Source organism: Gopherus flavomarginatus, assembly GCF_025201925.1.
Source record: "Gopherus flavomarginatus isolate rGopFla2 chromosome 13 unlocalized genomic scaffold, rGopFla2.mat.asm SUPER_13_unloc_1, whole genome shotgun sequence".
In the NCBI taxonomy this organism is placed as follows: Eukaryota; Metazoa; Chordata; order Testudines; family Testudinidae; genus Gopherus; species Gopherus flavomarginatus.
In genome coordinates, this window is record NW_026114609.1 from 2,976,759 (window position 1) to 3,003,124 (window position 26,366).

Genomic DNA, 26,366 nt, shown 5'->3' on the forward strand with positions numbered 1-26,366 from the left:
AAGTACGCTTATTAAGTTTGCGGATGATACCAAACGGGGAGAGATTGCAACTGCTTTGGAGGACAGGGTTAAAATTCAAAACGATCTGGACAAATTGGAGAAATGGTCTGAGGTAAACAGGATGAAGTTCAATAAAGATAAATGCAAAGTGTTCCACTTAGAAAGGAACAATCAGTTTCACACATACAGAATGGGAAGAGACTGTCTAGGAAGGAGTATGGCAGAAAGAGATCTAGGGGTCATAGTAGACCACAAGCTTAATATGAGTCAACAGTGTGATACTGTTGCAAAAAAAGCAAACGTGATTCTGGGATGCATTAACGGGAGTGTTGTAAACAAGACACGAGAAGTCATTCTTCCGCTTTACTCTGCGCTGGTTAGGCCTCAACTGGAGTATTGTGTCCAGTTCTGGGCACCGCATTTCAAGAAAGATGTGGAGAAATTGGAGAGGGTCCAGAGAAGAGCAACAAGAATGATTAAAGGTCTTGAGAACATGACCTATGAAGGAAGGCTGAAGGAATTGGGTTTGTTTAGTTTGGAAAAGAGAAGACTGAGAGGGGACATGATAGCAGTTTTCAGGTATCTAAAAGGGTATCATCAGGAGGAGGGAGAAAACTTGTTCACCTTAGCCTCCAGTGATAGAACAAGAAGCAATGGGCTTAAACTTCAGCAAGGGAGATTTAGGTTGGACATTAGGAAAAAGTTCCTAACTGTCAGGGTAGTTAAACACTGGAATAGATTGCCTAGGGAAGTTGTGGAATCTCCATCTCTGGAGATATTTAAGAGTAGGTTAGATAAATGTCTATTAGGGATGGTCTAGACAGTATTTGGTCCTGCCATGAGGGCAGGGGACTGGACTTGATGACCTCTCGAGGTCCCTTCCAGTCCTAGAGTCTATGAGTCTATGAGCTTGGGGAGGGCGGGGCCGGGGCTCTCTGGGGGGCGGGGCGGGAGATGTCCGATTGACCCAGGGACCCGCCCTCTCCTGGGCTGCAGAGGACGGAAGCGCCCCGGGGGAGGCTGGGAGTTGTAGTTCCTGGCTCGTCTCAGAGCGGAAGTGACGACCAGTTGCTCAGGCAACGCGCCCCCTCCCGGTGCACACTGGGAAGCGTAGTTCTCCCTCTCACATGCGGCCTCTATTGGAGCAGGGGCCGTAGCTCGGCAGTTCGCCGCGCCCCTCCTTGCTCCCTGATTGGCGGAGAGAGCGCGGGACAGAGACTCGGCGCGTGGGGTGCGGGCCTGGTTCCCTCGCCCCGAGGCTTCGCTGCCCCCACCCCCTACGCCCCGGGGAGCCGGGGGGGGCACCAGTGGGACCCGCCCCGGCGCTGCGGGGGGGACGCGGGCTCGGGGGCAGGCGGTGGGCGGGGCCGGGCCGAGGGGCGCTGAGGCGGGACGGGGAGTGGCGGCTCCGCACGGGGGGGCCGGGGGCTCAGACACCCAGTTCCAGGCGCCAGGCCCAGCCCCTGCCCCGGGAGCAGCCCCGGGCCCGTGGGAGCCGGGCGGGGGGGCACAGGGCAGAGGCAGCGCGGAGTGAAAGGGCTTCACCCCCCCCCCGCTGGGCCTGGGGGGATAACGGGGGGGCTGAGCTGCCTGGCAGCAGCCCCACAAGCGGCAGCCTGGGGCCACGGGGCCTTCAACCTCCCCAACCTGCCCTCCAGTGTCCCCCCCCGTCCGCTGTGACTCTCCTGCCAGCACCGCCCCCTCCTCTCCCTCTGTAGGGCCCCAGCAGCCCATTCAAGCCCCCCCAACCTGCCCCCTCAGTGTCCCCTCATCTGTTGTGACCCTCTCACCAGCCCCACCCCCATCTGTGGGGATCCCTCAGCCCCCAGCATCCCCTCCCCCATCGTGTACACTCTACCTGGCCTTTCCTTTCTCCCTGACCTCCTCCTCCCCCCCCCACCCTCAGTACCTCGACACCTACCGCCTCTCGCCCCACCCCCCACATCCTCCTTCCCGTCCTCAGCACCCCGCCCCCCCTTCCTCTGCCTCCCCCCCATCCCCATCCTCAGCGCCCCACCCCTAATTGCCTCCAACCCATTTCTCATTGCTGGGCCCCACTTTCCCATCCTCCCACTCCCCCAGTCCTTCCCCAGGGTGTGAGGTTCCTCATCTTCAATCTCTGCTACACCCAAACCTGCCAGGTTCCCCTTTTCAACCACTGTGGGGTTGTCCAACCGCCGACACCCATCCACTCTGGGCTCTCTAAATCCCACATTCCCACAATGCTCCTTGGTAACGCCACTCTTCTCTATCCCTAATCCTCCTATTCCCTTCCCTCAGGTCCTCCTGGACACCCCAGCCCACAGTCAGGCCTCCTCATACATCCCAGTCATTCACATGCTGAGCTAGTTCTTCAGGGACCCCCACAGCCCAGCAGACTTCTCCATCCATGAGCCCCATGGACCTGTGGCCAGGAAGGTGAGGAAGGTCCCACTTTGGCTGGGCTGGGTGTGGGTGTTAATCTTTTCCTGTCTTGTGTGTGCTGTGCTCACAAAGGGTTTTTGCTCCCTCTGGGTGGGGTGTGGTTTTGGCCGAAGATGAGGTGTTTTGGTAGCCCTGTGGATGCTGTGTGGTGTCTGGAATGGGGCATGTGTGTTCCCATCATGCCCGTTCCCCTCTGCCTGCAGAGCTGAGGACAGACAGGTCTGAGGAGCAGAGCAGGCGCTCTGGGAAGGAGAAGAGCAATATGAAGATGGAGTGTAAGATGAGGCCAGATAACTTCTGTGGAGGGAGACATGCTGGACAGGGCCTAGGACTGGGGAGACAAGGAGGTGTGAGCCCTGGGCTCAGATTTCTAATTGTAGCTGTAATGACAGAATGGGAGGAGGGTTGAAGCCGAAGCCCTGGGGTGCGGGAGTAGCGAGAAGAGGAACCTCACCACCATTTCTTTTTCTTTTCCTCTTGTGTTGTGTTTCATACCAAGGGAAAAGAAGTCGCGGGGACGGAGTCCAGCCCTGAGGTGAGATGGAAAGTGATCAAGAGCAGTGACAGCGTGAATCCTGTTGATGCCAGGCAAGAGCTCCCCAACTGGGACAAGAGTAACCGTCCCTGTTGGTGAGATGTGTATCTGGTTTGGGAAGGGCTCTGGTCACAGCCCTACTGGCTCCAGGCAGGGACTTCCTGTTACCTGGGTGTGGGTTTCCAGACTAGCTGTGGCTTCAGGGGAGATGATGTTGCCATTTGCGAGAGCTGATCATCTCTCTGGCCAGGAGTGGTGTGTGCTCCCTAGCAGAAAGTTGGATCCATGAGGGTGACTCCCTGTTGTGAATTTCTTTCATCCTCCTAGGTTTCTCTCTCTGTGTTGGCCAACTTTCACTCAAACTCTCTCTCTCTCCTTTCATGCACACCTGTCATGAAAATTCCCCAAACTGAAAATTTTCTGCTGAAAAACCAATACTAATCTGTTTGAGGACTTGATTTGAATGTATTATTGTTATTCTCTTCTGATTTATCTCATTTCAGTCTTTGTCCTCCAGATGTGTTTCCAGCTGTTGAGTTGTGGGGGAGAGAGGCCAATTCATAATGTCTCTACTTCCCTTTCATAGTTTCTTCCAACTTGCTAGAAAGTACCTTTGCTACGACATGAGTCAAGCACTGTCCATTGTCTCTGCGCTATCTCAGAGAAGTCTGCATTGTACATGGTTCCTGGAATAGTCCTTGGGAGTGTGGATACCTTCAATGGGCCAGCAGGGAGTCTGGCTCCTCCATTTTTGCACCTGAAAGGCTGGTGGGGGGCATTTCCCAACCTCATAACATATTTCTGTAATGCACACAGAGCAAACTTCATAACTTCCCAAACCAATGTGAACACATAGAATGCAAGAAGACATTAATGTTCAACAGATGAACAGTTCAAGATTTTTGAAATGATCCCTCACCAGGCAGACTTTGTTCAAAACATATCATCACTATATGAGAGTGCTGGGTGCTGCTTTGAGCACAGCTTGCCACCCCTGGGCTTACATTGCAATGGGAACGTGCCCTTAGAGTCTCTCTCTCCCGGGATAAAGATGGCAGGATGACTGGCCTGGGTCATCTGATTTGGGCTCATTATGCTAAGGCTGAGAGGCTAAAAACTGTGGTGCAGATATTTGTGTTCACACTGAAACCTGGGTTCAGAAACCATCGCCCCTCGTGGGGTCTCAGAGGTTGGGCTCAAGTCCATATGTCTGCACTGTAATTTTATAGTCTTGCAGTCCCAGCCCCATAAGCCTGAGTCAGCTGACCAGGGCTTTGAGACAGCTGCTCTGGGTGTGTTAACGGCAGTGTAGACATAATGTTAGGGTACGTCTCCAGTGCAATGAAACATCCAGGGCAGGCCTGTGTTGGAGTTAGCAGGGTAATGTGGCTTCTTCTGTAAAGTTGCAGTGTACGTGTCACAGCTCAGGCTCAGTACCCTGCTCTAGGAGCCCAGAAGGTTGGGAGGGAGTTTAGCAAGTGGAAATGGTAAAACCGCAGGGAAGTATTACCCTGGAGTCATGTCAGTTCTCCATTGGTCTTTCTGCTTTTGGGGCAGGGTTTATAACTCTCAGTGGTGCCTTGTTGAGTGGCTTTTGGGGCACCTGCTCTTGGCTCCTGTCAGAAGAGAAGATTCAGAGCTAGATGGTCCTTTGGTCTAGCCCAGTGTGGTTTTTCTTATGGTTTAAATTACACTCCAGGCACTGATAATAGAGTTACTGAAAGTTTAGGAGTTAGCAGCTGGTAGGTTGTGCATGACCCCCTGGGGCAGGGGCAGAGGCAGGGGCAGGTCTGGGCTCTCACACCAAATGCTCTTTGTTGCTACCAGAATCTGTGGGCTGCTCATTTAGGTTACACTGAGTGTTAAGTCCTGCTTTGTGCACAGTGTATGAGAATGAAAATCCTAAACCGCCCTTTGAAATAACGAATGTAGCAGGACGTGTTATTGTCCCTGCCCCAAAGCAGACAGACCAATGGAGAAATGCCATTGAGTCCAGGGTAATACTTCATTGCAGTTTTACCTTTTTTGCTTGCTAAACTCCCTTGCAGCTTTGAGGGGGCCCAGAGCCCAGTATTGGAAGCACCTGACCTTTCTTTCTTCTCTTGCTCTTTGTCAGCAAGGGGAAGAAAAAGAAGCTCTCCTTCAAGCGGGAGTCAGAAGGGCGACGTCAGGATGACTTTCTGAATGCCGGCTCTAGTCATTTGCTCTACCAGCTGACCTATCGAAGGGCTGCCACCTCTCTCTCCAGGTTCGCCCATCGGTGTGTTCAGAATGGAGAGGGGTAACTAGTGGTGTTCCCCAATGGTCAGTCCTAGGAGCACTCTTATTCAATTTATTCATAAATGATCTGGAGAAAGAGGTAAACGGAGGTGGCAAAGTTTGCAGATGATACTAAACTGCTCAAGATAGTTAAGACCAAAGCAGACAGTGAAGAACTTCAGAGACGTAACACAAAACTGTGATTGGGCAACAAAATGGCAAATGAAATTTAATGTGGATAAATGTCAAGTAATGCACACTGGAAAAAATACCCTCAACTATACATACAATATGATGGAGGCTAATTTAGCTATAAATAATCAGGAAAGAGACCTTGGAGTCATCATGGATAGTTCTCTGAAGACTACCATGCAGAGTGCAGCAGCAGTCAAAAGAGCAAACAGGATGTTAGGAATCATTAAAAAAAGGAGAATAAGATAGAGAATATCTTACTGCCTTTATATAAATCCATGGTACACCCACATCTTGAATACTGTGTACAGATGTGGTCTCCTCTTTTCAAAAAAGATATACTGGCATTAGAAAAGGTTCAGAGAAGGGCAACTAAAATGATTACGGGTTTGGAATGGGTCCCATATGAGGAGAGATTAAAGAGACTAGAAATTTTCAGCTTGGAAAAAGAGAAGACTAAGAGGGGATATGATAGAGGTATATAAAATCATGAGTGGTGTGGAGAAAGTGAATAAGGAAAAGTTATTTACTTGATCCCATAATATAAGACCTAGGGGCCACCAAATGAAATTAATAGGTAGCAGGTTTAAAACAAATAAAAGGAAGTTCTTCTTCACACAGTGCACAGTCAACTTGTGGAACTCCTTACCTGAGGAGGTTGTGAAGGCTGGGACTATAACAATGTTTAAAAGGGAACTGGATAAATTCATGGTAGCTAGGTCCATAAATGGCTATTAGCCAGGAAGGGTAAAAAATGGTGTCCCTAGCTTCTGTTCATCAGAGGATGGAGATGGATGGCAGGAGAGAGATCACTTGATCACTGCCTATTAGCTTCACTCCCTCTGGGGCACCCAGCATTGACCACTGTTGGTAAACAGATACTGGGCTAGATGGACCTTTGGTCTGACCCGGTATGGCCGTTCTTATGTTCTTATAGGGCATCTTCTACACGGCGACTGGGCAGTTGACTGACTTTAAATCTAGCTAGCTCTGTTGGTAGAGCATGATGCTCTTAATCCCACCATCATAAATTCAAGCCCCATGGTGGGTGATAGCGACAGCCCTTAGGTGTCACTCTTCTGCTAATAGTCACAGATCAAAAGGAAACAAACTCTCTGTGCTCTTTGGCAGGTCATGTTTCTTCTTCTCTCTGAGCTTCACTAAAACATGAAGAGAGAACAAACTGACATTTGCATCCTCTGTTAAGAGAGTATTTTCTCCTCTTCCATTGTACCCCAGGCAAGAAGAGGGGATAATAACCAGTTAACGGATGATTGCAGAAGGAAAAGTTTGGTCTTTATAAATAGGGCAATTATCATTTGGTCTCCATGTCCACTGATGGTAGGACAAGAAGTAATGGACTTAATCTGCAGCCAGGGAGATTCACGTTAGATATTGGGAACAGCTTTCTAACTCTGAGGGTAGTTAAGCTCTGGAATAGGCTCCCAAGGGTGTCTGTGGAGTCTCTGTCCTAGGAGGCTTTTAAGAACAGGTTGAACAAACCTCTGTTAAGGATACTCTGCATATACTTGGTCCCATAGACAACCTGCTCTGGCTCTGCTTCCCTCCTTCTGCTCCCTGCCTGGGCCGGCTGCTCTGGGCACTTGGTCCCACATGCCCCCAATGCATCGTCTCTGCTTGGCTCTGCTTCAGCAGAGAGGGCTGGATTTCCTGACCTCTCCAGAGCCCTTGCAACCGTACAGCTCTATAATTCGATGCCATCGCAATACAATATAAACAACAACAAAAGTGGAAACACCCCAATCTAACATCTAACAATTCAGCGTGAACTGACATTCCGCAGCACAAAGTGACAACATGTAGGAGTGCAAAGCCTGACAATTCAGCACCATGCAAATGAACGCCCCATGGGGCAAAATGACACACTGCAAAAGAGCTCAGCTCAAACCAGTGCAACACAAGCCAGTGCAAAAACCATACAACACGAAAAAATGCATCAGAGTGCAAAGGTTCACTGTGCAAAACAGCTCAGCGTGGAACAACGACATAGCACAAACCCACACAACAGAATCATATAGAAAGGTAGGGCAGGGAGGGACCCTGAGAGTCAGGACCAAGTCTCCCTTGGCCATCCCTGACAGGTGTTTGAAGAACAAGGAAACAAAGGGCACCACAAACTTATGTTTTTTGGATGAGCAAATAAAAGGGAGTAGCATTGTCCCCCTCGGGTAGCCCCTGTTCAATTCCAGGTCAGAAAACAAAACTCTTCTGCAAGAATATCCAAATAATATTGTGTTTCACTTTACTTCATAAGTACAGTTGTGTGGCAATTAAATGATGACTCTAAAGTTTCATAAAAGTGTGGGAAATATGGACGTATCTGAGGAAATGGCTTGGAATGAAGGAAGACAAAAACTGATGGGTCGAGAGAACAGGCCCTGTTTCCCCCTGGTTTGGAACTTCTCTCACAACTACTGGAAGAGAAAATCTAAGCAAATGGTGTTCTATTGTTGCAAAGGAGATTAAAGTGAGGCCATTTTCTGCAGATAGAATTAAATAGTCATGTCAGGAGTGGGATTTGAAACGACGTCTCCATGCAGAGACCAGAACACCCAATGGATTGGAAAAAAAGAAACGTATAACTAGTACTTTAGACCAGTCCACCATCCTGATACTACAAAGAAAGTGACTTATCAACCCTAGTTTTCATTAATAGTTGAGGAACTCTTTAGGGAGGTCACAATGGCACATCTCTTTCAACTCCTAGAGACCTTCTACAGCACAGCTGATTTTTAGATACACTCACCCGGACCTAAAGTTACACATTTCCTGGAACTCCATGAGTTCTGCGGTGTTGGAATCTCCCTGTTCGCTTTTTAAGTGAACAAAAGATGGGTGCTGGCATTCTGAGAGAGTAATGATGAACCTCAAAATCCTGCCCTGTGCGCCAGACAGTTAAGCAACCAGCACCCACAACCTCTACTATGATAGCATCCTGTCTGGGAAAAACTCACTTACCAACAGCTGGGGTGTGAAATCCTCATTTTTTTGTTGTTCTGTCACTGTAGTCCCCACTTTCCTATTACTTGTCTGTATAATCTTTGTCTGGTTCTGTAACTGTTTCTGTTTGCTGTATAATTAATTTGTTTTGTGTAAACCAATTAAGGTGGTGGGGTATAATTGGTTAGATAATCATGTTACAATATGTTAGGATTAGTCAGTAATATGATTGGTTAAGATAGAGCTAAGCAGAACTCAAGTTTTACTATATAGTCTGCAGTCAATCAGAAAGTAAGGGGGGGAATGCGAATGGGAATTGAGGTAGGGGAATTGGAATTATGTTTTGCTAATGGGGGGAATAGGGACAGGGAAGGGGAACAGGGACACAGGCAAGCCTCTGTGGTGTCAGAGCTGGGAAAGGGGATCCTGAGGAAGGAAACTGGAATCATTGCTTGCTGGAAGTTTACCCCAATAAACATTGAATTGTTTGCACCTTTGAGCTTCGTGCATTGCTGCTTTCTTGTCACGTGAGAAGGACCAGGGAATGGGAGGGTGATGGGACAAGCCCTCTAACAAGTACGTCTTTCAGGGTGTGAAACCCCCCAGAACCAGTATAATTAAGCTGATCTAAGCCATGGTTAGATAGTGCTTGTCACGGAGTCCCCGGGCGATGCTCTGGAACTGCTCCCCACCAAGCCAGTCAGGACTTTGGGGAGCCTCCTCTCCCTTGGAGCAGACTTGTTCAGGGCAAGAAGCTCACACGGCTTCACCTCCTGGGTCTCTCCTTGGAGCATTCAGCATCCTCTGCCCCTCCGTGCGCTTCCCACAGCGAGTCCACCCCAGCGGGGTCCTGGGGAAGCCACCGGGTTCTGCACCCCCACTTTGCAGTCAGACGTGACTCTCAGCCAGCCAGTAAAACAGAGGTTTATTCGATGACAGGAACAGGGTCTAAAACAGAGCTTGTAGATACAGCGAACCGGACCCCTCGGCTGGGTCCATTCTGGGGGGCAGTGAGCCAGACCCCCATGTCTGCCCTCCACCCTTGACCCCAGCCAGCTCCAGACTAACCACCACTCCCAGCCCCTCCTCTCTCCTCAGCCCCTTTCCCGGGCCAGGAGGTCACCTGATCCCTTTGTCTCCAACACCTTCAGCTGGCACCTTTGCAGAGGAGGGGCCCAGGCCATCAGTTGCTAGGAGACAGAGTGTCAGGCATTTAGGTGCAGTGGCCCTTTGCTCTGCCAGATACTTAAGAACTGCCATGGGGACACTGAGGCACCAACACAGTATTCAGAGAAAACATTAAGAACTTTCCCAGTTCGTCACATCTCTCCCCCCTTCGAGACCGAACTGAGCGAGGTCACTCCAGCCAGTGACCTGGGGAAGTTCGAACCCACCAACATTCCTATGGATGCCCCAGCATCTCTCCCATTCCTTGGTGTGAGTTACACCAGGACAGTCCAGTCTCACGCCCTCCCTTAGGTCGGGTGTGCTTGATGGCACTTGCAGGCCGCATGTGGGAAGGTTTATGCGGCTTGACCCCTTTTGCTATCCCCAATACCCATGGGGTTCAAACTGGGACGGGGTCTTCTCCCAGCACTCTGGTCTGTGATTCAGGCTCCCTTGGTTAAGAGCCCCCATCTTGGCCTTTGCCAGCTCTGGGCTTGGGCAGCCGCTTCCCACTTTGTGGCCCAGACACAACACCTCTGCCGTCCCCCCTTGCACTTTCCAGCTTTTACCGTCAGTCCCACCTCCTTGAGGCAGCCCAGCCCCCTCTTCACCTGGGACACCTGTTCCTCCCAGGTCTGGCTAAAGATGCACATGTTATCAGTGCCTGCCAGGGCCAAGTTCTCCATCGCCCTCTGCTTGTCTAGAATCTCCCCAGGCCTAGGCATGGGGTCGGCATTGGACACTGTGATGGCTTTAAGCTTTTGATAGTCCCCACTAAACCAGATCATCCTGTCTCCCTTGGGGATCAGCCCCACAGGTGAGGCCAATGGGCTGTTGAACGGCTGGATGCCATCTAAAGCCAGCATGTCCTTGACCTCTCTCTCCAGGTTCTGGGCTGCTTTCCCAGTGACTCTGAACAGGGAACACGTGACGGGGAGATTGGGTCCCACCTCAGGGAAGAGCTCCCCCAGGGGGTCTTCCCCTTCTCCTCCCAATCCTCCCCTTCCAGGTTCAGGGGTCCCCTCACTCTCCTCCCGTCCAGCAGCTCGAAAGGGAAGAGCCCTGTGGATTCCTGGGGCATCACCAGCTGCCTCCCGATTCCCCCCAGTTTTACTTTCCGTTGGGGAGCCCATTCCCGGTACAGGAATCCCTTCTCCCACAGGACTCTGTCCCTGCAGCCTTCCCCAAGGGGGTTTGCAGTGCTGTGGCCAGCAAGTTCCCTCAGCTTCCCCAAAGAGGGTTCCCTCTGCAGATCACCCCAATGGTTGGGAGGGGACTAGGGGGTGGCAGTAGGAGCGGGGGGGGCACTGGCTTTCCTCCCCAGCTCTGCCAGGGGACTGGGAAGCGGCCATTCCTGTGGGGGCAGGGTGCTTCCCTCCCTCCCCAGCTCTGTGAGAGGAGTGGGGAGAGCCCGTTCCAGCGGGAGTGGGGCACTGTATTCCCTTCACAGCTCTGCAAGGGGACTGGGGAGCGGGGGTCCCAGCGGGGCAGGGCATTGCCTTCCCTCCCCAGCTCTGCAATGGGACTGGGTAGCGGCTGTTTGAGTGGGAGAGGGGTGCTAGGTTCCCTCCCCAGCTCTGCCAATGGACTGGTGAGCAGCCGTTCCTGCGAGGGCAGGGAACTGGGTTCCCTCCCAGGGTCTGCGAGGTGACTAGCAAGTGGCCGTTCCTGCGGGGGTGGGGCGCTGCCTTCCCTCCCCAGCTCTGCCAGGGGACTGGGGAGCATCTGTTCCTGCTGGGACGGGGCGCTGGGTTTCATCCCCAGCTCTGTGATAGGACTGGGGAGCAGCCGTTACTGGGTGGGTGGGGCGCTGGATTCCCACCCAGTTCTGCGAAGGCAGTGGGGAGCGGCCGTTCCTGCAGGAGCAGGGCGCTGGGTTCCTTCTCCAGCTCTGCGAAGCTTCTGGGGATCGTTCGTTGCTGCGGTATCAGGGCGCTGCCTCCCCTCCCCAGCTCTGTGAGTGGGCTGGGCAATGGTCATTCCTGCGGGGGTGGGGCACTGCCTCCCCTTCCCGGCTCTGCGAGGGGATGGGTAGGGGGCGTTAATGCGGGGGCGGGGCACTGGTTTCGCTTCCCAGCTCAGCCAGGGCACTGGGGAGTGGCCATTCAAGCAGGGGCGGGGTGGAGCCCTCCCTTCCAAACTCTGCCAGGGGACTGGGGTGCTGCCGTACCAGCGGGTGCGGGGCGCTGCCTTCTCTCCCCAGCTCTGTGAGGGGACTGGGGTGCGGCCTTTCCTGCAGGGGCGGGGCACTGGGTTCCCTCGCCAGTTCTGCGAGGGGACTAGGAAACTTCCGTTCCTGCGGGGCTGGGCGCTGCCTTCCTTCCCCACCTGTGCGAGGGGACTGGGGAGTGGCCGTTCCTGTGGGGGTGGGGAGCTGCCTTCCCTCCCTGTCTCTGCCAGGGGACTGGGGAGCAGGGGTTCCTGCCGGGGCTGGGCGCAGCCTTCCCTCCCCAGCTTTGCCAGGGGACTGGGGTGTGGCCTTTCCTGCTGGGACGGGGCACTGTGTTCCCTCCTCAGCCCTGTGAGGGGACAGGGCAGCAGTCATTCCTGCGGGGGTGGGGTGCTGTGTTCCCTCCCCAGCTCTCCCAGGGGACTGGAGAGCGCCTGTTCCTGGGGGGGTTGGGTGCTAGGTTCCCTCCCCAGCTCTGCCAGGTTACTGGGGGACGGCCATTCCAGCAGGGGCCGGGCGCTGCCTCCCCACCTCAGCTCTGCAAGGGGACTGGGGTGCGCCCGTTCAAACGGGGTGGGGCACTGGATTCCCTTCCCAGCTCTGCTAGGGGACTGAGGAATGTGAAAGTAGAATGAATTATATTGTGAAAATAGAAAGGATTAAAGAAATGCTGTCTGTACCTTTAAGCAAAATTGTTGGAATGCTGCAATCCAGGTGTCAGGAATACAGACATTAACATAGAACAATTTTAAGGGCAATTGGTGAAGTATTAGCCTTAGATGGATAAGAGTTAGTAAGGAAGTAGGATATGTATGCTGTGCCCCAGGTGAATTTTACTGTTTTGCTTTCTTTGTCCCTTTGTCTAATTCCCTCTATTTTATCTGTATAAATAAGACAGTTTGTATCTTGCATGGTGCTCACATTATCTGGGTGTTATTAGCAGAGCACTGTGCTAATAAAACAGATTGGTCTGACAAACTGTGAGTCCTGAGTCTAACTTTGACAATTTGGAGGTTCCACCGAGATGGCAACCGTCTTCACTGGGGCCGTGTGATTCCTGACTGTTTTTGTAGGATGCCCGTGGCAGCCAGCACCTGGGCATTTGGCTTGAGAGATCCTCCACTAGGGCGGAAAGGCCCACGACCACAGTGAGGTCTACGCCATCAAACCTGTTGGTTCCCACTCTGTTCTGTTAGGGATCCCGGGATCTGACATCAGGAATCTGGTCAGGTAATTATTTCTGTGTTTTGTCCAGACTGAGGACTGTCCTGTCTCTGTGTCTATCCATCCTCTTGTGGAGTGTTTGAGTCTGGGTGCTGTCTCTGTCTGGGGATCGGCCAACCAAGGGGTTCCTGTCCCCACAGTCTGAGTGAGTGGAATCTGCACAATCGCAGCTGCACCGCACTTTGGGTGAAACCCCTGGTGTGAAAGCAAGGGCAACTGAGGCAGTAGCCTGTGGGCTCCTTTTGTGTGTTGCACTGGGCATCGCTCTGATGAACCCGAATTTCCTTCTTGTGTGATTGGTGTGTGAAGTCCTCCTGTATTGGTAACCATACGTCTAAGTCGGGACAGTTCCCTAAATGAACGCTGGCTCATTTTATGTATTTAGGATTGTCATAAACAGATAGCTAAGGGTTAACGTCTCTTTCACCTGGAAAGAAGTAATCTGAAACACCTGACCAGAGGACCAATCAGGAAACCAGACTTTTTCAGGTCTGGGTGGAGGGAAGTTTGTGTCTGAGTTCTTTGTCTTCGGTCTGTCTCTCTCTCGGCTATGAGAGGATTTTTGTTTCCTGCTTTCTAATCTTCTGTTTCCAAGTTGTAAGTACAAATATAGTAAGGCAGTAAGGTTTCTATTGTTTTCTTTTGTATTTACCTGGGTATAGTTGCTGGAGTGCTTTGAATTGTATTCTTTTTGAATAAGGCTGTTTATTCATATTTCTTTTAAGCAATTGACCATGTATTTGTCACCTTAATACAGAGAGACCATTTTTATGTATTTTTCTTTCTTTTTACATAAAGCTTTCTTTTTAAGACCTGTTGGAGTTTTTCTTTAGTGGGGAACTCCAGGGAATTGAGTCTGTGCTCACCAGGGAATTGGTGGGAGGAAGAAGTCAGGGGGAAATCTGTGTGTGTTAGATTTACTAGCCTGACTTTGCATTCCCTCTGGGTGAGGGGGGAAGAGAGATTAGCTCTCGGTACTTCTGTTTTCCAAGGCTGGGAACGGGGAGGGTGGAATCCCTCTGTTTAGATTCACGGAGCTTTCTTCTGTGCATCTCTCCAGGAACACCTGGAGGGGGGAAGGGAAAAGGTTTATTTCCCTTTGTTGTGAGACTCAAGGGATTTGGGTCTTGGGGTTCCCAGGGAAGGTTTGGGGGGACCAGAGTGCCCCAAAACACTCTAATTTTTTGGGTGGTGGCAGCTTTACCAGGTCCAAGCTGGTAACTAAGCTTGGAGGTTTTCATGCTAACCCCCATATTTTGGACACTAAGGTCCAAATCTGGGACTAGGTTATGATAAGGATGGGTCTAAACTCCTGTAAAAAGGGTCCAGACTCCCGTAAATTTCTGGAAAAATGGTTAGCCTAACTCAGGGTGATCAGTGGCCACTGTTAAAATCTTGGAACAAAGACTGAGTGGACGTCTTAAAAGACAAACTCGGCCAACCTAAAACTAAATTGGCTAAAGGAGAGGTTAATTGTTTCATGCAGTGGTGGGAAGTGGCAAATCGTAGGTGGACAAAATCAAAACTTGCTTCTATCAATTATTGAAATAAGTTAAAAGCTTTATTAAAAGCCTCCTCTCCCACCACCAGACCGAGCGCTCCCCTTTACCCCGTTCTCCAAACCCCGGATCGATCCAACCCCCTTCATACTCCCATCTCATTATAAAAAGGACAAAAAGCCCCTTGTTCTGTTCCCCTTTGTTATCTGCCTCAAAAACTGATTCTTTAGTGTTCCACTACCAATTCAGCAAGGAGGGTGGGCTCCTCAACTAGCCCCGACTCTTCCTGGTCCCTTTCCTTGAACATTTCTTTCAAAATTGTGAAATGACCACAATATCACTCACAAACGGTTCATTGGAAAAAGCAGGATTGGGCCCAGACAAGCAGGCAAGCAACAGATAAAGAAACAGGTTGAAAGCCCTAAGGGAATAGTGTCAGGAGTAAGAAAAGCAGTAAGTGCAGGCATGAACCCCTGGAACAATACTTAAAATGGTGAAATCTGAGGTGATAAAAGTGTCATTTTGGGACATAAACAAGTGATTTAAGGAAAGAGAGTGAAAAGTTAACTCTACAGAGGCTATAGAGAATTAAGCAGTTAAACTTTGTGAAAATGTTAAAAAAGGACCATATTAAAGAGAGAGAATTCTTGGTTTCTTTGCAGCCATTCTGAAGGAAAAATAGGCCCTTTTCCAGAAGAATGCCTGTAAATAATCCAAATATATATACAGCTATGTAAAAACAAAGCAGTGTAAAGGAATGTTAAGGAAAAAAAATGTGTATGTATCTATTTGTCTGTGAAAATATGTAAAGTTCTAAGAATCTAAACCAGCTCATCTGGTTTGTAAAACTCCTGTTTTGTAGGTGTAAGATAAATTGATTTTGTTTTTTTTTTAATGCCACTACAAATTCATTTGACTCTTTAATTCAAAGTTGCAAAACTGACAGACCTTTTTGCAAGACCCAGGTAATTAGTGTTGTTTGGCTTTGGGATTTAGCATTTAACCCTTAAGGGAACTTGATTCTTTACAAAATTAAAATGTTTTTAAATAAAGACCAAGTCATGGCTGCAATAGGGCAGTCAAAATCAGGAGAATAGGTGGAGATTCTGGAGTCTTTTTGTTTGTTTGGGGTTTTTTTTGGTAACAATAGCAGATAAGAGCTGTAATTAAAGAATAAGAAATTAACAGTGACCCTCTGAAGCAACAGCAGAGGTGAGGTGCACAAAAGAAAAAGAAGCAATGTTAAAAACACTGAGCCTTAAAATGGCTTTGTGTAATCAGACTGTCACTTTGATAAGGGTACATAAAAACTCTGTAAGAACAAAAGAAACCAGTTACACCGTATGTAAAAATTGATATGGCTAATGTTTTAAAAAAGTTATAATATAGAAGGAATGTGCATTTTCCCTAGGACATGTGCAGTGTATATTGTAGAAAGGGGTAAAAGAAATGCAAATGAAATGTGCTGCTGAATTAAAATCCTATTAGGGCTCCAAAAAGAGACGCAATAGGCTGTGTTTTCTTTTTCAGATCCCTGTGTGTTAAGACAGAGTCTCTGAGCTCTGCTGATGGCTTTGAATCCAAAAGCCAAGCCTCTGTTGATGCAAATTACCTAACTGATAAAGAAATGTGAGAAATACCAGCACAAAAGAAGCTGCAAATAAAGAACATACCTGGTCAGCAAACAAATTGCCTACATAAAAGGCATGGTATAAGAAGATACCTTTAATAGATTTGATGCTAATGTTACTGTTAATATTAAACATTAAAATAACTTTAATGTTAGTAAGTACTCTTATAACAACTTGTAGTGTGTATGATTTTTGGAAAAATCCTTTAAAGTAATATGGTAATTATGCTTCTCAGCTATTACCTGTGAATAAACTTAAAGCTTAACACAGCAGGAAAAACATTACAAACTTGGTCTGCTGTATAAAAGGAAAAACTTGAGGTACACCACCTCATGAATTTAATAACTAAACAATGGAATAATTTCCGCATAACCTTTAAAAAGTAGAACCCATTAAAACCTGGCCTGCCTATAGAACAACAAACACAAGAAAATATGGGGATAATTCCTCTGTTTTGCCTGCAATCAGCAAGGGTATTTGTAAAAGAAAGGAATCTTTTAAGTAATCATCAATGCCATCCCAAAAGGAGTAGAAAAATGTTATTTTTGTCTTTCAGATAATCCAAAGTACTGTATAATGGGCTATGTGTATGTGTTAATTCTTGGGGAAAAGTGTTTAAAAAGTGTTAGCAACCCACCAGAAGACAAATGTAAATGTAATGTAAGTACTGTGTTTACCAATAATCACATTTACTATTTGCCACAACAACAACAACAAAAGAGTCTCAGCTTACTGTAAGCACTGATTTAGTTGAGTTCTCTATCAATCTTGGCATTGAATGGCAAACAGTTACCAATCATCTGTTAAAAGGTAAAAAGGTAACATAGTTCCTAGAAAAAAAAATGTGGAAAATTAGACCATTCATATTATACACACAAATGGGGACATGTTAAGAATTGCCACTACAGAAAAACATAACAGCCTACCATTGGTATAACATATTTTCTGGATGGTCTCCCACAACTACTGGCATACTAATGTTACTACTCCTAATTGTTTTTGGTTTTAAATTGTATGTGTTTAATTGAAATGTTTAAAATGTGCTGGTGGATAAAACAAATGTATGCAAAGCTAAAGCCACAGGCCCAAATCACCTCCCAGTATTTTCTATTACATGGTCTAAATAGGAAGTGACACTGGTGATTAATAATCTTAGTGTCAAAAGGGGGATATGTAGGAGCAGGATTTTATAATGTCCCATAAGAATTAAAGTATAATTTGATTTCATCCTGCTAGCCACCTTTTTTAAATAGCAGAAAGAAATGACCCCCTGGGACTATAAGATTCTGTTTTCCCATATGCATTACAAATTAGGCCCTCTCTAACTTTTTGTTTTAAGATTTAGGTAGTAAGAGACAGGATTCTCTATTGTGTCTATGTTAAGTAAATTAGAGAAACATTGAAGGCCTGGGTCTCAATGTAAATTGTCTTGGTTATTAATTGTAAAACTTAGCAAGGTTTAATTTGCAATGCTTTTTTGCTCGATATAAAATACTACTGTTTGTATTCTCAATCTGTTTGTGTGAATGAGGAATGTATGCATCAGGAAAAGATAAGTTGTGAAGGCCATTGTTATAGCCAGAGTCAAGGAAGAAGTAGTAAAGAGACTTAAAGAACATCAAAGAATCACCAGGCACTGCTTACTACCCCGACGGCTGTTAAATTGTCTAGCATCTCAGAGTGGATACATGCTTCGCCGTGTAAAAATGCACCACCCCCAGTGAACCAAACATCACTTCAGGACCACGCAGAGTCAATTGTGACTCCAGAAGAAGAAGTAGAGGAACAGCCTGCAATACCTTACAATCTACGTTCTCATAAGGATTGCCAGAAGCAGACAACAACCTAAAGCAAGGCCCAAGAAGAAGCAGTAGTGAGCCTAGCGCCTGCTGCCTGTTGGACATAAAACTGTGACTGCGGTTTCCTCAGTTGAGGTTGTCAGAACGAGAAGGGCCCTGCCTCCAACATGCGCCTCTGGTGGTGCCTGTTCCTCGACTGCGGGTGTCTTAAGGTCTGGGGAGTCCACAACAATGACAATTCTTTTATCCAGCAGCAAGTGTGGATAGCTCAGACCCTTAATATTTCTAAATGCTGGGTCTGCAGCCACATCCCAGCCCACTCTCAAACTGGTGTTCCTGTCCTGGCTATCCCACTCAATTCCCCAGACCTGGGACTGGGGAGAGGCCGTTAAAGCGGGAGCAGGGCGCTGCCTTCTCTCCCCAGCTCTGCAAGGGGACTGGGGAGCGGCTGTTCCGGCAGGGGCGGGGCGCTGCCTTCCCTCCCCAGCTCTGTGAGGGGACTGGGGAGCCACCATTTCAGCAGGGGTGGGGCGATAGGTTCCCTCCCCAGCTCTGCCAGGTTACTGGGGGTCAGCCATTCCTGCAGGGGCCGGGCACTGGGTTTGCTCTCCAGCTCTGCGAGAGGACTGGGGAGTGGCCATTAAAGATGGGGTGGGGCGCTGGGTTCCCTCCCTAGATCTGTGAGGGGGCTGGAGAGCGGCCGTTCGTGCGGGGGCGGGGTGCTAGTTTTCCTCCACAGCTCTGCCAGGGGACTGGGTAGCGGCAGATCCTACAGGGGCGTGGTGCTGCCTTCCATCCCCAGCTCTGCGAGTGGACTGGGGAATGGCTGTTCCTGCAGGGTGGGGGCACTGGGCTCTCTCCCCAGCTCTGCGAGGGGACTGGGGACCGGCCGTTCCTGCGGGGGCGGGGCGGTGGATTCCCTCCCTAGGCTCTGCGAGGTTACTGGAGAGCGGTCGTTCCTGCGGGGACTGGGCGCTACCTTCCATCCTCAAGTCAGCTAAGGGACTGTTGGGCCGCCATTCCAGCGGGGACAGGGCACTGCCTTCCCTCCCCAGCTCTGCGAGGGAACTAGGGAGCGGCTGTTCATGCGGAGGCGGGGCTATGGGTTCCTTCCCCAGCTCTGCCAGGGGACTGGGGAGCTGCCATTCCAGCTGGGTTGGGGCACGGCCTTCACTCCTCAGCTCTGCGATGGGACTGGGGAGTGGCCGTTCCAGCAGGGGTGGAGCACTTCCTTCCCTCCCCAGCTCTGCCAGTGGACTAGGGAGCGGCCTTTCCAGCAGGGGGTGGGGCGCTTCTTTCCCTCTCCAGCTCTGCAAGGGGACTGGGGAGCACTGTTCAAACGGGGAGGGCACTACCTTCCCTCCCCAGCTCTACGAGAGGACTGGGGAGCGGCCGTTCAAATGGAGACTGGGCGCTGCCTTCCCTCCCGTGCTCCTGAAGGGGACTGGGGAGCAGTCTTTCCTGCAGGGGCGGGGCCCTGCCGTCCATCCCCAGCTCTGCCAGTAGACTGGGGAGTGGCCGTTCCTGCGGAGGCTGGGCACTGGGTTCCCTCCCCAGCTCTGCGAGTGTACTGTGGGGCAGCCATTCCGGGGGGAGGGGGGGCAGGGCGCTTTCTTCCCTCCACACCTCTGTGAGAGGACTGTGGGGCTGCCATTCCAGCGGGGGCGGGGTGCTGCTTTCTCTTCTTGAGCTCTGTGAGAGGACTGGGAAGCGGCCGTTCCAGCAGGGGTAGGGCGCTGCCTCCCTTCCCCAGGTCTGCCAGGCGACTGGGCAGCTGCAGTTCAAGAAGGGGCGGGGCGCTGGTTTCCCTTCACGGCTCTGAGAGGGGACTGTGGTGCCGCCATTCCAGCGGAGGTGGGGTGCTCCTTTCACTCCCCATCTCTGCGAGGGGACTGGGGAGCAGCTGTTCTTGCGGGGGCGGGGCGCTGGCTTCCCTCCCCAGCTCTGCCCGGAAACTGGGGAGCGGCCTTTCCTGCAGGGGAAGGGCGCTGTCTTCCTTCCCCAGCTTTGCGAGGGGAGTTGGGAGTGGCTGTTTCTTCTGGGGGCGGGTCGCTGGGTTTCCTCCCCAGCTCTGCCAGGGGACTGGGGAGCGGCCATTCCTGCGGGGGGAGGGGCGCTGGGTTCCCTCCCCAGATCTGTGAGGGGACTGGGGAGCAGCCCTTCCTGCGGGGGAGGGGCACTGTGTTCCCTCCCCAGCTCTGCGAGGGGACTGGGGAGCAGCCCTTCCTGCGGGGTCGGGGCACTGGGTTCCCTCCCAGCTCTGCGTGTGGGCTGGGGAGTGTCTGTTCTAGCGGGGGCGGGGCGCTGCCTTCCCTCCCCAGCTCTGCGAGGGGAATGGGGAGTGTCCGTTCCTGCAGGGTGTAGAACTGATAAATGAAATTGTTTTTAATTTATTAATGTAACTTCTGTTCACCATCCACACTACACTTGCCTACACTGTAACTTCTGTTCCATATTGTAATTCAAACCCCATTTTAAAACACTCACTCCATTTTGTAAAAGCTTCCTCCAACCTTCATTTTTGCAAACCCTGCTGTAATCTGTTTAGTTTAGTTTAGATGTGTGAGTGAGGTATGTATGGATGATGGAATCAACCTCCAGCCCCAGCCTGTCCTGATGAGATAAAGTTCAAATACCAACGGCTGAAGACCTAGACAACAGCCCTAAACAAAGTAAGAAGCATCCACCCTAAAAAGAAGAGGACAACAGAACAACAGAAGGAAGATCCAAGCCAGGTTCAAGGCTGAAAGTCACGCCTGCAATTGATGAGTGATCAGTCCAAACGCAGAGGCAGCTTGACACAGCAAGACCTACAGACTTTGAATCCAAACTAAAAGCCTATAAAAAAGAAGGGTGAGATGAGAGACTCTGGGTAACATTTGTCAAAGTTAGAATCAGGACTCACAATTTGTCAGACCACTCTGTTTATTAGCGCAGCGCTCCGCCAATAACATTCAGAATATGTGAGTGGCCATGCAAGGCCCAAACAGTCTTATTTATACAGATAAAAGAGTGGGAATTTAGACAAAGGGACAAAGAAATCAAAACAGTAAAATTCACCTGGGGCACAGCATACATATCCTACTTCCTTACTAACAGTTATCGATCTAAGGCTAATACTCCACCAATTGCCCTTAAACGGTGCAATTGTTCTATGTTAATGTCTGTATTCCTGACACCTGGTTGCAACATTCCAACAACTTTGCTTAAAGGTACAGACAACATTTCTTTAATCCTTTGTATTCTTACTATATAATTCATTCTACTTTCACACATTCTGCTGCCAACATGGAAGGACATCAGTGCCTGCCCAACAGAGATCCAGCTTTTCCTTGTGCCTGGCTTTCCTGGCCAGTTAGCCGCCACAAGCTACGAACCCAAGCTACAAAATCAAGCTATGAACTTAAGCTATCTTCAGAACTGGTAACTATGCAGCAGCTGCAGAACATCTGATGGGTGTGTGTGTGTGTGAATGTGTGTGTGTGTGTATAGGTATTAGGTATAATGTGTGTGTATAAGATTAAGATATTAGTTATTAGTCATAAATCAAATTGTTATCATAATAAATGTGGGTTCTTTGTCTTGCCCCCTGAAAAGATCCTGTGTAGTCTTGTCTGTACAACAGGGGGTGAGGCGCTGGGTTCCCCTCACAGCTCTATGAAGGGACTGGGGAACAGCCATTCCAGTGGGGGCGAGGTGCTGCCTTCCCTCCCCGGCTCTGTGAGGGGACTAGGGAGTGGCCGTTCCTGCGGGGGCGGGGCGCTGGGTTCCCTCCCCAGCTCGGCAAGGGGACTGGGCAGCGGCCGTTTCTGCGGGGGCGGGGCGCTGCCTTCCCTCCCCAGCTCTTCCAAGGGGACTGGGCAGCAGCAGTTCAAGCGGGGGCGGGGCGCTGGGTTCCCTCCCCGGCTCTGCAATGGGACTGGGGACCGTCCGTTCCTATGGGGGCGGGGTGCTGCCTTCCCTCCCCGGCTCTGAGATGGGACTGGACAGTGGCCGTTCGAGCAGGGGCGGGGCACTGGGTTCCCTCCCCACCTCTGCCAATGGACTGGGAAGCGGCCGTTCCAGCGAGGGAGGGGCACTGGGTTCCCGCGCCATCTTTGCTAGGGGACTGGGGAGCGGCCGCTCCAGTGTGGCAGGGCGCTACCTCCCTCCCTGGCTCTGCAAGGGGAATGGGGAGAGGCCGTTCCAGCCGGGGTGCAGGGCGCTGCCTTCCCTCCCGAGCTCTGGGAGGGTACTGGGGTGCGGCCATTTCAGCGGGGGAAGGGCTCTGGGTTCCCTCCCCAGCTCTGCCAATGGATTGGTGAGCTCCCGTTCCAGTGGAGGAGGGGCGCTGGATTCCCTCCCATCTCAGCCAGCAGACTGGGGAGTGGTTATGCCAGCGGGGGCTGCGCTGGATTCCCTCTTCAGCTCTGACAAGGGACTGGGCAGCGGCTGGTCCAGTGGGGGCGGGGTGCTGGGTTCCCTCCCTGGGTCTGCGAGGGGACTTGGGATTGGCCGTTCCTGTGGGGGCGCGGTGCTGGGTTCCCTTCCCGGCTCTGCGATGGGACTGAGGATCGGCCATTCCTGGGAGGGTGGGTCGCTGCCTTTCCTCCCCAGCTCTGCCAGGGAACTAGAGAGCGGCCATTCCAGCGGGGTCAGGGCGCTGCCTTCCCTCCCCAGCTTTGCGTGGGGACTGGGCAGCGGCTGTTCCAGTGGGGGCGGGGCACTGGGTTCCCTCCCCAGCTCTGCGAGGGGACTGGGGAGCAGCCGTTCCAGTAGGAGGCAGGGCGCTGCCTTCTGTTGCCGACACAGAAGGTGCCCGAGGCAAGCAACAGTGGTTCGTGCCCAGAGTGTGAAGCGCCAATGAACACACACCCGGGTGGAGAAGCAAGCAAAGTTTATTGGGATCTCAAAGCGGTGCAAGGAGACGAACGCCTCAAATCATACACCACTACACAAGCTCTGCCAGGGGATAGGGGCGAGGCCGTTCCTGCCACGGCGGGGCATCTTCTTCCCTCCTCAACTCTGCGAGGGGACTGTGGGGCTGCCATTCCAGCGGGGGCAGGGCTCTGCTTTCCCTCCCCAGCTCTGTGGGGGGAATGAGGAGCGGCCGTTAATGCGGAGGCAGGGCGCAGTGTTCCCTTCCCAGATCTGAGAGGGGATTGGGGAGCAGCCGTTCCTGCAGGCCGGGGCACTGCCTTCCCTCCCCACCTCTGCAGGGGGAGTGTGGGGCCGCCATTCCAGCGGGGGGGGGCGCTGCTTTCCCTCCCCAGCTCTGCGAAGGGAGTAGGGAGCAGCGTTCCTGCGGGGGCGGGGCACTGTGTTCCCTCCTCAGCTCTGCCAGGAGACTTGGGAGCGGCTGTTCCTGCGGTGGCGGGGCGTTGTCTTCCCTCCCCAGCTCTGAGTGGGGAATGGAGAGTGGCCATTCCCGCCTGGGCGGGGCGCTAGGTTCCTTCCCAGCTCTGCGAGTGCACTGGGGAGCGGCCGTTCCTGCGGGGGCGGGGTGCTGGGTTCCCTCCCCAGCTCTGCCAGGGGACTGGTGAGCGGCCGGTCCCGCGGTGGCTTGGCGCTGCCTTCGCTCCCCACCTCTGCGAGTGGACTGTATGGCCGCCATTCCAGTGGGGTCAGGGCGCTACTTTCCCTCCTCAGCTCTGCCAGGGGATTGGGGAGCGGACATTCTGGCAGGGGCGTGGAGCTGAGTTCCCTCCCCAGCTCTGTGAGGGGACTGGGCAGCGGTCGTTCCTGCGGAGGTGGGGCGCTAGGTTCCTTCCCAGGTCTGTGATGGGACTGGGGAGCGGCCATTCCAGCTGGGGCAGCCGTTCCTGCAACGGAGGGGTGCTGCCTTCCCTCCCCAGCTCTGGCAGGTGACTGGAGAGTGGCCGTTCGAGCAGGGGCTGGGCACTGGGTTCAGCGCCAGCTCTGGGAGGGGAGAGGGGAGTGGCTGTCCGAGAGGGGGAGGGGCGCTATGTTCCCGACCCAAGTCTGGAAAGGGACAGGAGAGCGGCGGTTCCACCAGGGGCGGGACACTGACTTCCCTCCCCAGCTCTGGGAGTCGCCTGGGGCGTGGCAGTTTCAGCGGGGCCTGGGCACTGGGTTCCCTTCTGTCATAAACAGACGGTTAAGGGTTTATGTCTCTTTTACCTGTAAAGGGTTAAGAAGCTCAGTGAAACTGGCTGACACTTGACCAGAGGACCAATGGGGGGACAACATACTTTCAAATGTTGGTGGAGGGAAGTCGTTGTTTTGCTTTTTGTTTTGTTCATTGTTCGCTCTTGGCCCTAAGAGGGACCAGACGTACACCCAGGTTTTCTCCAATCTTTCTGAATCAGTCTTTCATGTTTCAAAATAGTAAGTATAGCCAGGAAAGGCAAATTAGTCTTATGTTTGTTTTCTTAACTTGTAAATGTGTCTTTTGCTGGAAGGATTTTTAACCTCTGTTTGCTGTAACTTTGAATCTCAGGCTAAGCCGGAGGGAGGTCCCTCTAGGCTATATAAATCTAAATACCCTGTAAAACATTTTCCATCCTGATTTTACAGAGATAATTTTTACCTTTTCTTTAATTAAAAGCTTTCTTTTTTAAGAACCTGATTGATTTCTTTCCCTTGTTTTAAGACCCAAGGGGATTGGGTCGGAACGCATCAGAGATTGGTGGGGGGAAAAGGAAGGGGGAAGGTTAATTACTCTTTGTTTTAAGATCCAAGGAGTTTGGATCAGTTTAGCATGTTAGGGTACCCAGGGAGGGGAAAGTCTGGGGGGAAAAAGAGGGGGGAGAAGGCTAACTTCTCCTTGTGTTCAGATCCAAGGGGTTTGGGTCTTGGGTTCCCCAGGGAAGGCTTTGGGGGAACAGGAAGTGTGCCAAACACTATATTTTTGGCTGGTGGCAGTGTACCAAATTTAAGCTGGTAATTAAGATTAAAAGTGATCATGCAGGTCCCCACTTTTTGGACGCTAAAGTTCAAAGTGGGGAAAAAACCTTGATACCCCCCCAGAATGGACCTTGCCTGGGCGGACTCGCTGGGGGAAGCGCACGGAGGGTCAGAGGATGCTGAATGCTCCAAGGAGAGACCCAGGAGGTGAAGATGTGTGAGCTTCTTGCCCTGAACAAGTCTGCTCCAAGGTAGAGGAGGCTCCTCAATGTCCTGACTGGCTTTATGGGGAGCAGTTCCAGAGCATCGCCCGGTGACTCCGTGACAACTGGTGGCAGCGGCGGGATGTACTGCACCCCGTGAATGGCGCTGCTTGCAGTAAGTGACTGGGGAGCAGTAAAACAAAGGGGGGATAATGAGGACCAGGTGTGCTGAAGGCTCAGAGAGGGACGGTTTCAGGGAGCGGTTAACCTCTGGGAGTGTGTGACCAGCGAGAAGGACTGTTGGAGTAACAGGGTCCCCCTGAGGACTGCAGCCAGCAGTCTCAGGGGCGGAGGAGCTTGCCGCTCTGCCCTGGGAGAGAGGATTTTTTGCAGTAGCAGGTTCCCCTGGGGATGGCAGGAGCAGTCCCAGGGGCAGAGGAGTCTGCAGCTCGACCCTGGCAAAGAGGTGGTGATCACGAGAAGGGCTGGCACACCAGGGGTTCTTCCTGGAAACCATGGGGGAGCCAAGAGCACACAGGCCTGTCAGTCCAGAGCAACTTGAGAATGGTGAGATGATGGCCTATCACCATCTCCTTGAGAAGGATACTGTGATCCTGTACATAAAGAGAGGGTTACACATGGGGAAGTTCATCAAGGCACAGTTAATCCTTAGTGGTAGGAGAAGGACACGTCTGAGGAGCAGATTCCTGACCCAGATGGGGCTACAAGAGGATCTGGAAGCAGCTGGAGCAGCAACCAGGCATCCCCGAGAGTCTGGTCCCCAACCAGACGAGTGTCTTCACGATCGGGTTCCCCATCAGGGGATCAGAGACGGATGGGATGGGAGCAGAGTCAGAGAGAGCGAGAGGACCATGACAGAGCAAGATCCTGAGGAAAAACTGCAGGAGCAGCAGCAGCAGCATGGACTGGGGATGGTGGAGCAGAGAGACATAGGGGGCTGCCCAAGGGTCAGTGGGGAAACACGCCTGGGGTGGCAAGAGCCTGGGATATAGAGAACTGTGGTGATGCAGTAGCAGATGCTGAGGGGCTGTGGGACCTGGGTGAAGGTCCCTGGGGTGAAGCCCCTCGCCCTGCTTATGGCCTGGATTCCTGTGCAGACCCAGGAGGGGTCGGGCTTGGCTGGTCGTTGGGGTTCTCCAGAATATTGGTTAGGAGGCCCTGTTGGGGGGTGACTGTGTCTCATTGGGACAGGATCCAGGCCCTGCTCCTGTAACGGCCGAGAGTTTGAATTCAAATCCAGGGAACCAACTGGCTAGGATGGAAATGGTCAGTGAAAATGCAAATAACCTTTCTGGCAGGGGGGAGGGGCTGCTGGGCTCAGGATACCTGCCTACCTGTAACCAGCCCCCTGGGGCTGAGTGGGAGAGAGAGATGCTCCCACCCCCCTGCACACTGGAGAGGGGGCTCATGCTGACTCTGATGCTGTGCCCAGAGC

At 51.7% G+C, this 26,366-nt stretch overlaps 2 long non-coding RNA genes across 4 annotated transcripts in view; both read left to right on the forward strand.

Annotated features, from left to right (window-relative positions):
- The window catches only part of LOC127040999 (uncharacterized), a 341,937-nt gene that overhangs the window by 46,197 nt on the left and 269,374 nt on the right, over positions 1-26,366 (forward strand). The gene's annotated exons all lie outside the window — the stretch shown is intronic.
- On the forward strand, positions 1,918-7,100 carry LOC127040997 (uncharacterized). The gene is made up of 3 exons (XR_007771574.1): positions 1,918-2,418; positions 2,924-3,054; positions 5,076-7,100. It is a non-coding gene; the product is annotated as an uncharacterized LOC127040997 (long non-coding RNA).